This window comes from Eleutherodactylus coqui, chromosome 1 (assembly GCF_035609145.1).
Source record: "Eleutherodactylus coqui strain aEleCoq1 chromosome 1, aEleCoq1.hap1, whole genome shotgun sequence".
Lineage (NCBI taxonomy): Eukaryota > Metazoa > Chordata > Amphibia > Anura > Eleutherodactylidae > Eleutherodactylus > Eleutherodactylus coqui.
In genome coordinates this window covers 508,591,037-508,604,474 of record NC_089837.1, presented here as the reverse complement: position 1 = coordinate 508,604,474, position 13,438 = coordinate 508,591,037, and the positions used below count along the sequence as shown (strand labels likewise).

Here is a 13,438-nt window from a genome sequence, read left to right as displayed (position 1 = left end):
CCAGTCTGACTGGGGTTCTTTATAAGTGTACAGATGTAGTAAAAACTCCGTGTGCACCTACAGCATGGGTGGGTGCCAGGAAGCCACCGGCGGTACATAGAAATATCCCATTGCATTGCCCAACACAGCTGAGGTAGTAATGTTGTGCTTAACCCTTTCCAATCCAATTTGTATATGGTTTTCCTAGGGGGCTTACTCTTTTTCTGCTGTTATACAACGGCGCTATATGCTGGCTAAAGCCAGTACTGCATGAGCTGACACGTAGGATAGGCTCCGACAGCAGAGAGGCTGGCAATATACAGTAAGAGAACCCCGACGGACGTCTACCAACAACGGAGCTGTACAGCCTTAAACCCTAATGTCTTCACAGGTCACACAGTGGACTGGAAAGGGTTAATGCAGGTGGGTTTCGGCCCACACTGCATGCCCCAGTCAGACTGGGGTTCTTTACAAGTGGACACATGTAGGTTAAACTCCCTGTGGACCCACTGCCTGGGTGGGTGCCAGGAAGCCACCGGCGGTACATAGAAATATCCCATTGCATTGCCCAACACAGCTGAGGTAGTAATGTCGTGCGTAATACAGGTGGGCTTCGGCCCACACTGCATGCCCCAGTCAGACTGGGGTTCTTTACAAGTGGACACATGTAGGTTACACTCCGTGTGCACCTACAGCATGGGTGGCTCCCTGGAACCCACCGGCGGTACATAAAAATATCCCATTGCATTGCCCAACACAGCTGAGGTAGTAATGTCGTGCTTAATGCAGGTGGGCTTCGGCCCACACTGCATGCCCCAGTCAGACTGGGGTTCTTTACAAGTGGACACATGTAGGTTAAACTCCCTGTGGACCCACTGCCTGGGTGGGTGCCAGGAAGCCACCGGCGGTACATAGAAATATCCCATTGCATTGCCCAACACAGCTGAGGTAGTAATGTTGTGCTTAACCCTTTCCAATCCAATTTGTATATGGTTTTCCTAGGGGGCTTACTCTTTTTCTGCTGTTATACAACGGCGCTATATGCTGGCTAAAGCCAGTACTGCATGAGCTGACACGTAGGATAGGCTCCGACAGCAGAGAGGCTGGCAATATACAGTAAGAGAACCCCGACGGACGTCTACCAACAACGGAGCTGTACAGCCTTAAACCCTAATGTCTTCACAGGTCACACAGTGGACTGGAAAGGGTTAATGCAGGTGGGTTTCGGCCCACACTGCATGCCCCAGTCAGACTGGGGTTCTTTACAAGTGGACACATGTAGGTTAAACTCCCTGTGGACCCACTGCCTGGGTGGGTGCCAGGAAGCCACCGGCGGTACATAGAAATATCCCATTGCATTGCCCAACACAGCTGAGGTAGTAATGTCGTGCGTAATACAGGTGGGCTTCGGCCCACACTGCATGCCCCAGTCAGACTGGGGTTCTTTACAAGTGGACACATGTAGGTTACACTCCGTGTGCACCTACAGCATGGGTGGCTCCCTGGAACCCACCGGCGGTACATAAAAATATCCCATTGCATTGCCCAACACAGCTGAGGTAGTAATGTCGTGCTTAATGCAGGTGGGCTTCGGCCCACACTGCATGCCCCAGTCAGACTGGGGTTCTTTACAAGTGGACACATGTAGGTTAAACTCCCTGTGGACCCACTGCCTGGGTGGGTGCCAGGAAGCCACCGGCGGTACATAGAAATATCCCATTGCATTGCCCAACACAGCTGAGGTAGTAATGTCGTGCGTAATACAGGTGGGCTTCGGCCCACACTGCATGCCCCAGTCAGACTGGGGTTCTTTACAAGTGGACACATGTAGGTTACACTCCGTGTGCACCTACAGCATGGGTGGCTCCCTGGAACCCACCGGCGGTACATAAAAATATCCCATTGCATTGCCCAACACAGCTGAGGTAGTAATGTCGTGCTTAATGCAGGTGGGCTTCGGCCCACACTGCATGCCCCAGTCAGACTGGGGTTCTTTACAAGTGGACACATGTAGGTTAAACTCCCTGTGGACCCACTGCCTGGGTGGGTGCCAGGAAGCCACCGGCGGTACATAGAAATATCCCATTGCATTGCCCAACACAGCTGAGGTAGTAATGTCGTGCGTAATACAGGTGGGCTTCGGCCCACACTGCATGCCCCAGTCAGACGGGTTCTTTAGAAGTGTACAGATGTATTAAAAACTCAGTGTGCACCTACAGCATGGGTGGCTCCCTGGAACCCCCCGGCGGTACATAAAAATATCCCATTGCATTGCCCAACACAGCTGAGGTAACGTCAGCTGTAATGCAGGTGGGCTAAAAATTAATTTGATTACACTGTAGGTGAGGGCCCACAAAAATTGCTGTATCAACAGTACTAATGTACATCCCAAAAATTGGCCATGGCCAGCCAAGAGGGCAGGTGAAACCCATTAATCGCTTTAGTTAATGTGGCTTAAGTGGTAACTAGGCCTGGAGGCAGCCCAGTGTAACGAAAAATTGGTTCAAGTTAAAGTTCCAATGCTTTTAAGCGCATTGAAACTTATAAAAATTGTTCTGAAAAATTATTTGAGTGAGCCTTGTGGCCCTAAGAAAAATTGCCCGTTCAGCGTGATTACGTGAGGTTTCAGGAGGAGGAGCAGGAGGAGGAGGAGGAGGAATATTAGACACAGATTGATGAAGCAGAAATGTCCCCGTTTTGGATGGTGAGAGAGAACGTAGCTTCCATCCGCGGGTGCAGCCTACGTATTGCTTACGTATCGCTGCTGTCCGCTGGTGGAGAACAGAAGTCTGGGGAAATCCAGCCTTTGTTCATCTTGATGAGTGATAGCATGTCGGCACTGTCGGTTGACAAGCGGCTACGCTTATCTGTGATGATTCCCCCAGCCGCACTAAACACCCTCTCCGACAAGACGCTAGCCGCAGGACAAGCAAGCACCTCCAGGGCATACAGCGCTAGTTCAGGCCACATGTCCAGCTTCGACACCCAGTAGTTGTAGGGGGCAGAGGCGTCACCAAGGATGGTCGTGCGATCCGCTACGTACTCCCTCACCATCCTTTTACAGTGCTCCCGCCGACTCAGCCGTGACTGGGGAGCGGTGACACAGTCTTGGTGGGGAGCCATAAAGCTGGCCAGGCCCTTAAAGACTGTTGCACTGCCTGGGATGTACATGCTGCTCGATCTACGCACATCCACTGCTACCTTGCCCTCGGTACTGCGCCTTCTGCCACTAGCGCTGTTGGCTGGGAATTTTACCATCAGCTTGTCCGCAAGGGTCCTGTGGTATAGCAACACTCTCGAACCCCTTTCCTCTTCGGGAATCAGAGTGGGCAGGTTCTCCTTATACCGTGGATCGAGCAGTGTGTACACCCAGTAATCCGTCGTGGCCAGAATGCGTGCAACGCGAGGGTCACGAGAAAGGCATCCTAACATGAAGTCAGCCATGTGTGCCAGGGTACCTGTACGCAACACATGGCTGTCTTCACTAGGAAGATCACTATCAGGATCCTCCTCCTCCTCCTCCTCCTCCTCCTCAGGCCATACACGCTGAAAGGATGACAGGCAATCAGCCGGTGTACCGTCAGCAGCGGGCCAAGCTGTCTCTTCCCCCTCCTCCTCATACTCCTCATGCTCCTCCTCCTCCTCCTGTACGCGCTGAGAAATAGACAGGAGGGTGCCCTGACTATCCAGCGGCATACTGTCTTCCCCCGCCCCCGTTTCCGAGCGCAAAGCAGCTGCCTTTATGGTTTGCAGGGAATTTCTCAAGATGCATAGCAGAGGAATGGTGACGCTAATGATTGTAGCATCGCCGCTCACCACCTGGGTAGACTCCTCAAAATTACCAAGGACATGGCAGATGTCTGCCAACCAGGCCCACTCTTCTGAAAGGAATTGAGGAGGCTGACTCCCACTGCGCCGCCCATGTTGGAGTTGGTATTCGACTATAGCTCTACGTTGTTCATAGAGCCTGGCCAACATGTGGAGCGTAGAGTTCCACCGTGTGGGCACGTCGCACAGCAGTCGGTGCACTGGCAGCTTAAAGTGATGTTGCAGGGTGCGCAGGGTGTCAGCGTCCGTGTGGGACTTGCGGAAATGTGCGCAGAGCCGGCGCGCCTTTACGAGCAGGTCTGACAAGCGTGGGTAGCTTTTCAGAAACCGCTGAACCACCAAATTAAAGACGTGGGCCAGGCATGGCACGTGCGTGAGGATGCCGAGCTGCAGAGCCGCCACCAGGTTACGCCCGTTGTCACACACGACCATGCCCGGTTGGAGGCTCAGCGGCGCAAGCCAGCGGTCGGTCTGCTGTGTCAGACCCTGCAGCAGTTCGTGGGCCGTGTGCCTCTTATCGCCTAAGCTGAGTAGTTTCAGCACGGCCTGCTGACGCTTGCCCACCGCTGTGCTGCCACACCGCGCGACACCGACTGCTGGCGACATGCTGCTGCTAACACATCTTGATTGCGAGACAGAGGAGGAGGAGGAGGAGGGTGCTTTAGTGGAGGAAGCATACACCTCCGCAGATACCACCACCGAGCTGGGGCCCGCAATTCTGGGGGTGGGTAGGACGTGAGCGGTCCCAGGCTCTGACTCTGTCCCAGCCTCCACTAAATTCACCCAATGTGCCGTCAGGGAGATGTAGTGGCCCTGCCCGCCTGTGCTTGTCCACGTGTCCGTAGTTAAGTGGACCGTGGCAGTAACCGCGTTGGTGAGGGCGCGCACAATGTTGCGGGAGACGTGGTCGTGCAGGGCTGGGACGGCACATCGGGAAAAGTAGTGGCGACTGGGAACTGAGTAGCGCGGGGCCGCCGCCTCCATGATACTTTTGAAGGACTCAGTTTCCACAACCCTATACGGCAGCATCTCAAGGCTGATGAATTTTGCTATGCGGACGGTTAACGTTTGAGCGTGCGGGTGCGTGGTGGCGTACTTGCGCTTGCGCTCGAACACTTGCGCAAGCGACGGCTGAACGGTGCGCTGAACTACACTGCTGGATGGGGCCGAGGACAGCGGAGATGAGGGTGTGGGTGCAGGCCATGAGGCGGTAGTGCCTGTGTCCTGAGAGGGGGGTTGCATCTCAGTGGCAGGTTGGGGCACAGGGGGAGAGGCAGGGGTGCAAACCGGAGGCGGTGAACGGCCTTCGTCCCACCTTGTGGGGTGCTTGGCCATCATATGTCTGCGCATGGTGGTGGTGGTGAGGCTGTTGGTGTTGGCTCCCCGGCTGAGCTTTGCGCAACAAAGGTTGCACACCACTGTTCGTCGGTCGTCAGGCGTCTCTGTGAAAAACTGCCAGACCTTAGAGCACCTCGGCCTCTGCAGGGTGGCATGGCGCGAGGGGGCGCTTTGGGAAACACTTGGTGGATTATTCGGTCTGGCCCTGCCTCTACCCCTGGCCACCGCACTGCCTCTTGCAACCTGCCCTGCTGATGCCCTTGACTCCCCCTCTGAAGACCTGTCCTCCTGAGTAAGCGTTGCACACCAGGTGGGGTCAGTCACCTCATCGTCCTGCTGCTCTTCCTCCGAATCCTCTGTGCGCTGCTCCCTCGGACTTACTGCCCTTACTACTACCTCACTGCAAGACAACTGTGTCTGATTGTCATCGTCCTCCTCACCCACAGAAAGTTGTTGAGACAGTTGGCGGAAGTCCCCAGCCTCTTCCCCCGGATCCCGGGAACTTTCGAATGGTTGGGCATCAGTGACGATAAAGTCCTCTGGTGGGAGAGGAACCGCTGCTGCCCAATCTAAGCAGGGGCCCGAGAACAGTTCCTGGGAGTGTTCCCGCTCCTGAGCAGGTGTTATTGTAGTGGAGTGAGGAGGCTGGGAGGAAGGAGGAGCAGCAGACAGAGGATTCGGATTGGCAGCAGTGGACGGCGCAGAACTGCGGGTAGACGATAGGTTGCTCGAAGCACTTTCTGCCATCCAGGACAGGACCTGCTCACACTGCTCATTTTCTAATAACCGTCTCCCGCGTGGACCCATTAATTGGGCGATGAATGTGGGGACGCCAGAAACGTGCCTCTCTCCTAATCGCGCAGCAGTCGGCTGCGACACACCGGGATCAGGAGCTCGGGCTGTGCCCACACCCTGACTTGGCCCTCCGCGTCCTCGGCCGCGTCCACGTCCTCTAGGCCTACCCCTACCCCTCAGCATGCTGTATTACCAGTGATTTGATTTCACAGGCAGGAAATAAATTGGCGCAAGACTGCAGGCCAAATATAATTTTTGCCCTTTTTGGAAAACGAAAGGCCCCACTGCCTCTAGTGAATGAATTATCTAAGTTTAATAACTGTGCTGTGTCCCTGCTAATGTGTCACAGAACGTGAGGGTAGCAGAGTTATTATAACTCTTGGAGAGCAGGTATTTTTTTCCCAATTAAGGAAAGCAAATGGCGAAGCCAGCAGTAAAACGTAGCTGGGTGCGTCTGATTTAGCAATGTTGTTCACGCAGCTCACACGTGTCCACAGCCCTTAGGACGGACAGAGGCTGGACAAATAGATTTGTTTTCAGTTTTTTTCCACCAAAAGGCAGCACTGCGTATATTCAATGAACATGAGAAGTTTAATAACTGTGCTGTGTCCCTGCTTATGTGTCACAGAACGTGAGGGTAGCAGAGTTATTATAACTCTTGGAGAGCAGGTATTTTTTTCCCAATTAAGGAAAGCAAATGGCGAAGCCAGCAGTAAAGCGTAGCTGGGTGCGTCTGATTTAGCAATGTTGTTCACGCAGCTCACACGTGTCCACCGCCCTTAGGACGGACAGAGGCTGGACAAATAGATTTGTTTTCAGTTTTTTTCCACCAAAAGGCAGCACTGCGTATATTCAATGAACATGAGAAGTTTAATAACTGTGCTGTGTCCCTGCTTATGTGTCACAGAACGTGAGGGTAGCAGAGTTATTATAACTCTTGGAGAGCAGGTATTTTTTCCCAATTAAGGAAAGCAAATGGCGAAGCCAGCAGTAAAGCGTAGCTGGGTGCGTCTGATTTAGCAATGTTGTTCACGCAGCTCACACGTGTCCACAGCCCTTAGGACGGACAGAGGCTGGACAAATAGATTTGTTTTCAGTTTTTTGGCACCAAAAGGCAGCACTGCGTATATTCAATGAATAACAACTGTGTTGGGGCCCTGCCTATACAATTCTTTCCCTGCAGTATCAATGGAGGGTGGAATGCTCTGCAGAAGCGATTTTGAGAAGCAAAAAAAAATGCAGCACAGCTAACAGCAGCCTGGACAGTACTGCACACGGATAAATATGGCCCTAGAAAGGACCGTTGAGGTTCTTGAAGGCTACACTCACTCCTAACACTCTCCCTGCCTATGCAGCACTTCTGTCCCTAATGCCAGGTGCAACGGTCTGCAGAGGCGATTTTGAGAAAAAAAAATTTGCCACTGCTAACAGCAGCCAACACACAGCTATCAGTGGCCCTAATAAGGACCTTTGGGGGGTCTTGAAGCCTACACTAACTACCAATTCTTTCCCTACAGCAGCTCCGGTACAAACAGCACTGTCCCTCATCTAACTCACACCGCATCTGAGGCGAACCGCGGGAGGGGCCGACTTTTATGTTCGGGTGACACCTGATCTTCCCAGCCACTCACAGCAGGGGGGTGGTATAGGGCTGGGACAACACAGGGGGAAGTTGTAATGCCTTCCCTGTCTTTCAATTGGCCAGAAAAGCGCGCTAACGTCTCAGGGAAGGAAGTGAAAATAACCAGAACACCGCATGGTGTTCGTTACGAATAAAGAACATCCCGAACACCCTAATATTCGCACGAATATCAAGCTCGGAAGAACACGTTCGCTCATCTCTAGTCACTACCTAACCGTGTGGATGGCGATCCAGAGGTGAGTGAACCCTGACTTGTTACATATGGCAGAGGATGTGCTGGGACAAAGTAGAGTGAAGTACAAAGCAAAGTATGTAAAGAGTCAGGAGGCTGAATGAGCAGTTACCATGAGGCGACAAAACGTTGCAGGCAGCTGGTAAAGAGCCAGGAGGCTGAAGATGTGGCTGCCTTAGTGGTGACAAACGTCTGCTTGAAGCAGTTTAAAGGGCCAGGAGGCCGAATGTACAGTTGCTGCTGGAACAGTATTTAAAGGCCCAGGAGCCCGAAAAACTGCGGTTGCTATGGGAGCAACAAAGGACCAGACTGAGGACATCTGGGAGGCAAGTTAGTGAACTTGTTGCATATGTCTATTTTTAGGACTGAGAAATCAAAATAGCGGTCATTGCGGGAGGCAACCAAAAAGAGCCATGCTGGGGGTGTCTAATGTGATTGTTCCCAACAGTCCTCACAAAAGGACTGTGACAAAAATCCAGAGAAGACTCCATGGAGTGCTGAGGCCACTAAAAAGACTGTGGGTTCTGTGCGGTATGGACTTGACAGTGAAAGAATTGATGCCAAAGTAGTTAAAATGCTGCATAATACGTCTTTGTTGAAGGTCTGTGCAGAGGAATCTGCACAATGTTAACTGTCATCCATTAACCTTGAATTGTCATGTGTGGGAGATTGTGGGATGTGTTTGCTATATGACGTGCCTAATATGTGGTGTTATGTTCCCCGAAGTAAGTCAGGGTGTAAACAGGTTTCTACAGGCAGTGCAGCCAACACCCATGGGGGAGTTAGCACAACTACTCCTCTAGTAATAGAGAGGAGTAGTGAAAGCAAACTAAAGAGTGAGTTGACAAGTAGTACTAAAGATGCAAAAAAGAAAAAAAGGGCTGCTCCTAGTGGGACAGGTGAGGTTCTCAGTGCAGTTCCTGAGGTCCAGAGTGAGATAGAAATAGAACGCTTGCTTAATATTCAGGAAAAAGAAAAAGCTCAAGAGAAAGCTGGAAATAGAGTAAGCTGCTTGCAGTCAGGCAGAGAAGCAAGCAGAGATCCTGAAAGACAGACTGGATTACAAAGAAAACCAGGAAGCGCTCCATGAGAGACTGGTGTCGCAGCTACAGATGAGCTTGGATGAGAAAGCTGAACTACAGGAAACCCAGATCCAGGAGCTGGAACGGAGTCATGCTCTAGTTATGGGGGCAGTGTCCAAGCAGTTGGCGCAAAGTGAAAAAGTGAAAGAAACATTGAAAAGTGAGTGTGCTAATCTGACCGAAAAGGGGAAGGGATTGTTGGAAGACAAACATGAATTTGAATGCAAGGAAAATGCAGTAACCGCTTCAAGAGCTACAAGTAAAAGTTACTGAAGGTGACCAAGTGCAGATAGAGCTGTCTGAGAAGCTGAATAGACTGCAGGTGGAGTTGAAAGCTCAGACTGAGAAGTCTCAGAGGCTGGTGCAAGAGGAGACTCAGCAGAGGCTTGGTCTTAGTGCACACTTGAAGACTATGCAAGATGAGAGAGATGTGTTCCTCAAGCAGTAAGAGAAAGATGCAGAAACTAAGAGGAATCTGTCAGAACAGATTGCATCACTTCAGGCGCAGGTGTCAGTTCTGGAAAAGAAACTGGATGAGAACCCTGCATGCTGGGTCACGGTTGAAGAGCAAGACAGTGAAATCCTAGAAGGAGTGAAAGTGAAAAATCAGTTGTTTTTTTTTTCAAACTGATATCTATGATTAAATTGAAACATTTACAGTGAGTCTTCAGCAGGAAGTAGAAGACATTAGTGTGGAGCTTGGTTATCAATGGCAGATGGTGTCCAACTGGAAAGTCATTGAGAAAGTGAGAGCTGAGCTACAGATGGAGGGTGAGCAATCCTCTGAATTACAAGAGGCCAACGAGAAGGCAGAAGGTGAAACTGCTGAAGCAGAGCAGGCCACTAAGGTAGCAGAGACTGGGGAAAAGGCCCATATGGACCGTTTATCATTTGTGATGTGCTGCGAATAAAGGCTGGCAGGAGCCAGATTTAAAGAAATTTCAGACTGCTGGAGCCTATTTTTGTGTGAGGTGCGCCACTTCCTAACCGTGTGGACGCCGATCCAGAGGCGAGTCAACCCCGACTTGTTACAATACGCTTCTATATAGGTTTGGCAATTGGAGAGCTTTCTTCGGTTAGAATGTATGCAGATCTCAGAACATACTTCCCTCCTTGCCCCACCCTTCTTTCCTACTTTCCTGCTCCTTATGTTGTTTGATATGTTTATGTTTAGGTATGGAAAAGAAGGAAAATGTGATGTTTAGGCCTGCAACTCTATGACAATGTAAAACTGTTACTATGCTACCCAACAACATACCAAAGATTTATTGAAATTAAAAAAGGTATAATTGCACTTAGTTGGATGCTGTAGATGCCCAATATCAAAGAGATTCTTACTGTTTAGTAGGGGAACAATGGAAGCAGGTTGGTCTGTAATTTGAGTAGTGGATGATGTGTCCACTAAGGGCCATAGAGTTTTATTGAAGTCACCCAATAGTCCTAATGGACCAACTTTAACCTGGTCTATAGTTTTTAATGATAGTATGCTGCTTAGAATTAGGGGCATGTATTGAGGCTAGAGTGTACTTAGTCCTGTTAATAGAGTATATCAGTATAGCGTAACGCCGATTGATATCCAAGATCACTAAATGGACAGAAAATACAATTGTATCCTTGATAGCTATGGACACTCCACATTCACTATGTATTGCAGAAGAGGAAAAACATGGGGAAACCACTTGTGTGTTAGCTTAAATACATCTTCTTTGTTTAATGTGTTTCCTGAATGTATAGTATGTCTGTATCAGTTATGCAGCCTCTTTCCACACCATTAATCGCTTAAAGATCCAATTGTGCAAACAACGTTCAGAAAGCGCCTTCAGGTAAGGTTGGGACATCAAAATAAGGTTTGCTGCAGGCAAATCGACTCTCAGAATAGTGGGGTCTTCGGCCCCTTTTCCACAAGCGTTTGTTCATTGCGTTAGACGCAGGCTCTGAATGCTTGCGTCTAACACGATGGCTGTGGGCAAAGCTTTCTAAATGAAAGCATTTCCACATGCAGATGGAGGACTGCGCTGAACGTGCAAAGGTCGCGTCCAGAAAAGGAGACGCGACATGTCGTGCATTCAGCATCCAACGCCAACGCAGTGCCCAGAGAAAAGATAGGAGGCCCGTCTAGCGGAATCACAATTGCATTCGGGGCACTGCCTTTGCCTTACCAGGCCCTGCATTGCTTGCAAGTTGCCATGGAGACCGTTGGTCCCTCAGCGGCAACTTGAAAAAATGCAGGGCACGCAGCCCCACAAACACACAGAGATCATGCTCACATCCCGCCAGGTCCAGCGGCCAGCTTCTGGCTTCCTTGTCTCTGGCAGGACCTGGTTTCAGTGTGTTTACCGCCATCATCTTTCTGCACTCCCGGTCAAGCTGGGGAAATTCTGTCTCCTCGAAGGAGCATTGTGAAGGGAGAGCATGCGAGCAAATTAATATTACTTGGCTCATTAGATAACGATTATTGGGGCCAATGATAAAAAACCTCTTTTCATATTCCTAATTTTAATTCTATGTTTCATCTGTAATTGTTTATTTTCATTCGTACTTTAATCTATTTTCCTGTTATTAATAGTTAGAAGTTAGTAATAAATTCAACAGTTTAAAGCTTTATAAGAGATTTATAATGTTTGTTGTTGATTGATGCTTTATTAACCCTAAACCGGTTTTATTTTTATACAGCATTTTAAAAAGTCGATATATCGAAATATTGATATTTTTCCACCGATATTTTACAATAATCGATAGTTTGTTCAGCGATAGGCGATACTATTGCCTATCGATGTTTTTGTGTCGATGTCCCGACCCTACCTTCAGGTCACCAATTAGTTAAAGGAGATGTCTCGAGGAAGCAGTTAATTTTTTTTTTTGCCCAGTCCCCCCCATTAAACACACATTACTAAGCCCCCCTGTAAATGACATTTCTAGCTGGTTCGTACTTACCGTTCCAGCGTTTCAGCAAGTTATAAAAGTTTCCTCAAGATGGCCGCCGGCTCTTTCCCAGTCGCTCGCTGCAGCCCGACGTGCGCGCTCCCGAGACGCCGCCAGCTGTGTCTCCATGGCAACCGGACGCATCGCAGCCGCCGACCAGACGCCCCGCAGCCGCCGACCAGACAGCAGGTAACCGGCGCTAGCCCCCGGCTCCCCAGCGCTAGCTCCCCCGGCGCAGCGACAGCCCCCCCCATCGCAGCGACAGCCCCCCCGGCCTAGCGCTAGCTCCCCCGGCGCAGCGACAGCCCCCCCGGCCTAGCGCTAGCTCCCCCCGGCCTAGCGACAGCCCCCCCGGCCTAGCGACAGCCCCCCCGGCCTAGCGACAGCTCCCCCGGCGCAGCGACAGCCCCCCCGGCCTAGCGCTAGCTCCCCCGGCGCAGCGACAGCCCCCCCGGCCTAGCGACAGCCCCCCCCATCGCAGCGACAGCCCCCCCGGCCTAGCGCTAGCTCCCCCGGCGCAGCGGCAGCCCCCCCGGCCTAGCGCTAGCTCCCCCGGCGCAGCGACAGCCCCCCCGGCCTAGCGACAGCCCCCCCCCATCGCAGCGACAGCCCCCCCGGCCTAGCGCTAGCTCCCCCGGCGCAGCGACAGCCCCCCCGGCCTAGCGACAGCCCCCCCCCATCGCAGCGACAGCCCCCCCGGCCTAGCGCTAGCTCCCCCGGCGCAGCGGCAGCCCCCCCCCCCCGGCGCAGCCCGGCGCAGCCCGGCGCAGCGGCAGCCCCCCCCCGACCCATCACTTACCTGGGAGGCTTCTCGGGGCTGCTGGGCTGGGCTGGGCTGGTCTTCTCCGCTGGGCAGCTCCAGTTTCTGCACCTTCCTCTAACAGAGGATGGTGCAGAATGGCCGCTTCAGCGCGCTCCCGAGCAGTGACAGCTCGTCTGCGCATGCGCAGAAGAGCTGTAGCGGGGAGCACACTGAAGCGGCTCGTGCTGAATGGAGAAGACCGGACTGCGCAAGCGCGTCTAAAAAAGCAAGCTGCCAGCGAATTTAGACGGAACCATGGAGACAAGGACGCTAGCAACGGAGCAGGTAAGTGAATAACTTCTGTATGGCTCATATTTAATGCACAATGTACATTACAAAGTGCATTAATATGGCCATACGGAAGTGTATAACCCCACTTGGTTTCGCGAGACCACCCCTTTAATTGCTGGACAGTTCACATCCTCTAGAAATAGGGAGAGCTGCAGAGCCAATTGGGGGGTTCTCTATATAGAGGATCTCCCCCAAGAGGAAAATTGAAGAAAACTGTAAATAAAAAAGTTCTGCGCTCTTGAACTGTAAAGCATGAAACCAGACTTGTCACAAGAAGTTCATAAGAGAGAGAATGGCACTTACTCGAGAGGAGGGGGGTATGGCTTCCAAAAATCCCCCTCCTGCGGGGGGCCCGGGGTGTCAGTGCTTTGTACACTTAGGATATACAGGACAGCCCGCCTTATATAATAGTAGGGGTGTCACTAATAGTCTGTAACCCTGAATGGTGCACTACACGTATCTGAGACTGGCACCCTATACAAGCCTTATATATGTGCAGGTATAATACTAGCAGCCCACCAGTGTAC

General features: G+C 51.5%; 1 protein-coding gene across 1 annotated transcript in view; it reads right to left on the bottom strand.

Annotated features, from left to right (window-relative positions):
• Positions 1–13,438, bottom strand: part of LOC136614330 (leucine-rich colipase-like protein 1) — a 65,309-nt gene that overhangs the window by 26,896 nt on the left and 24,975 nt on the right. The window lies entirely within an intron of this gene.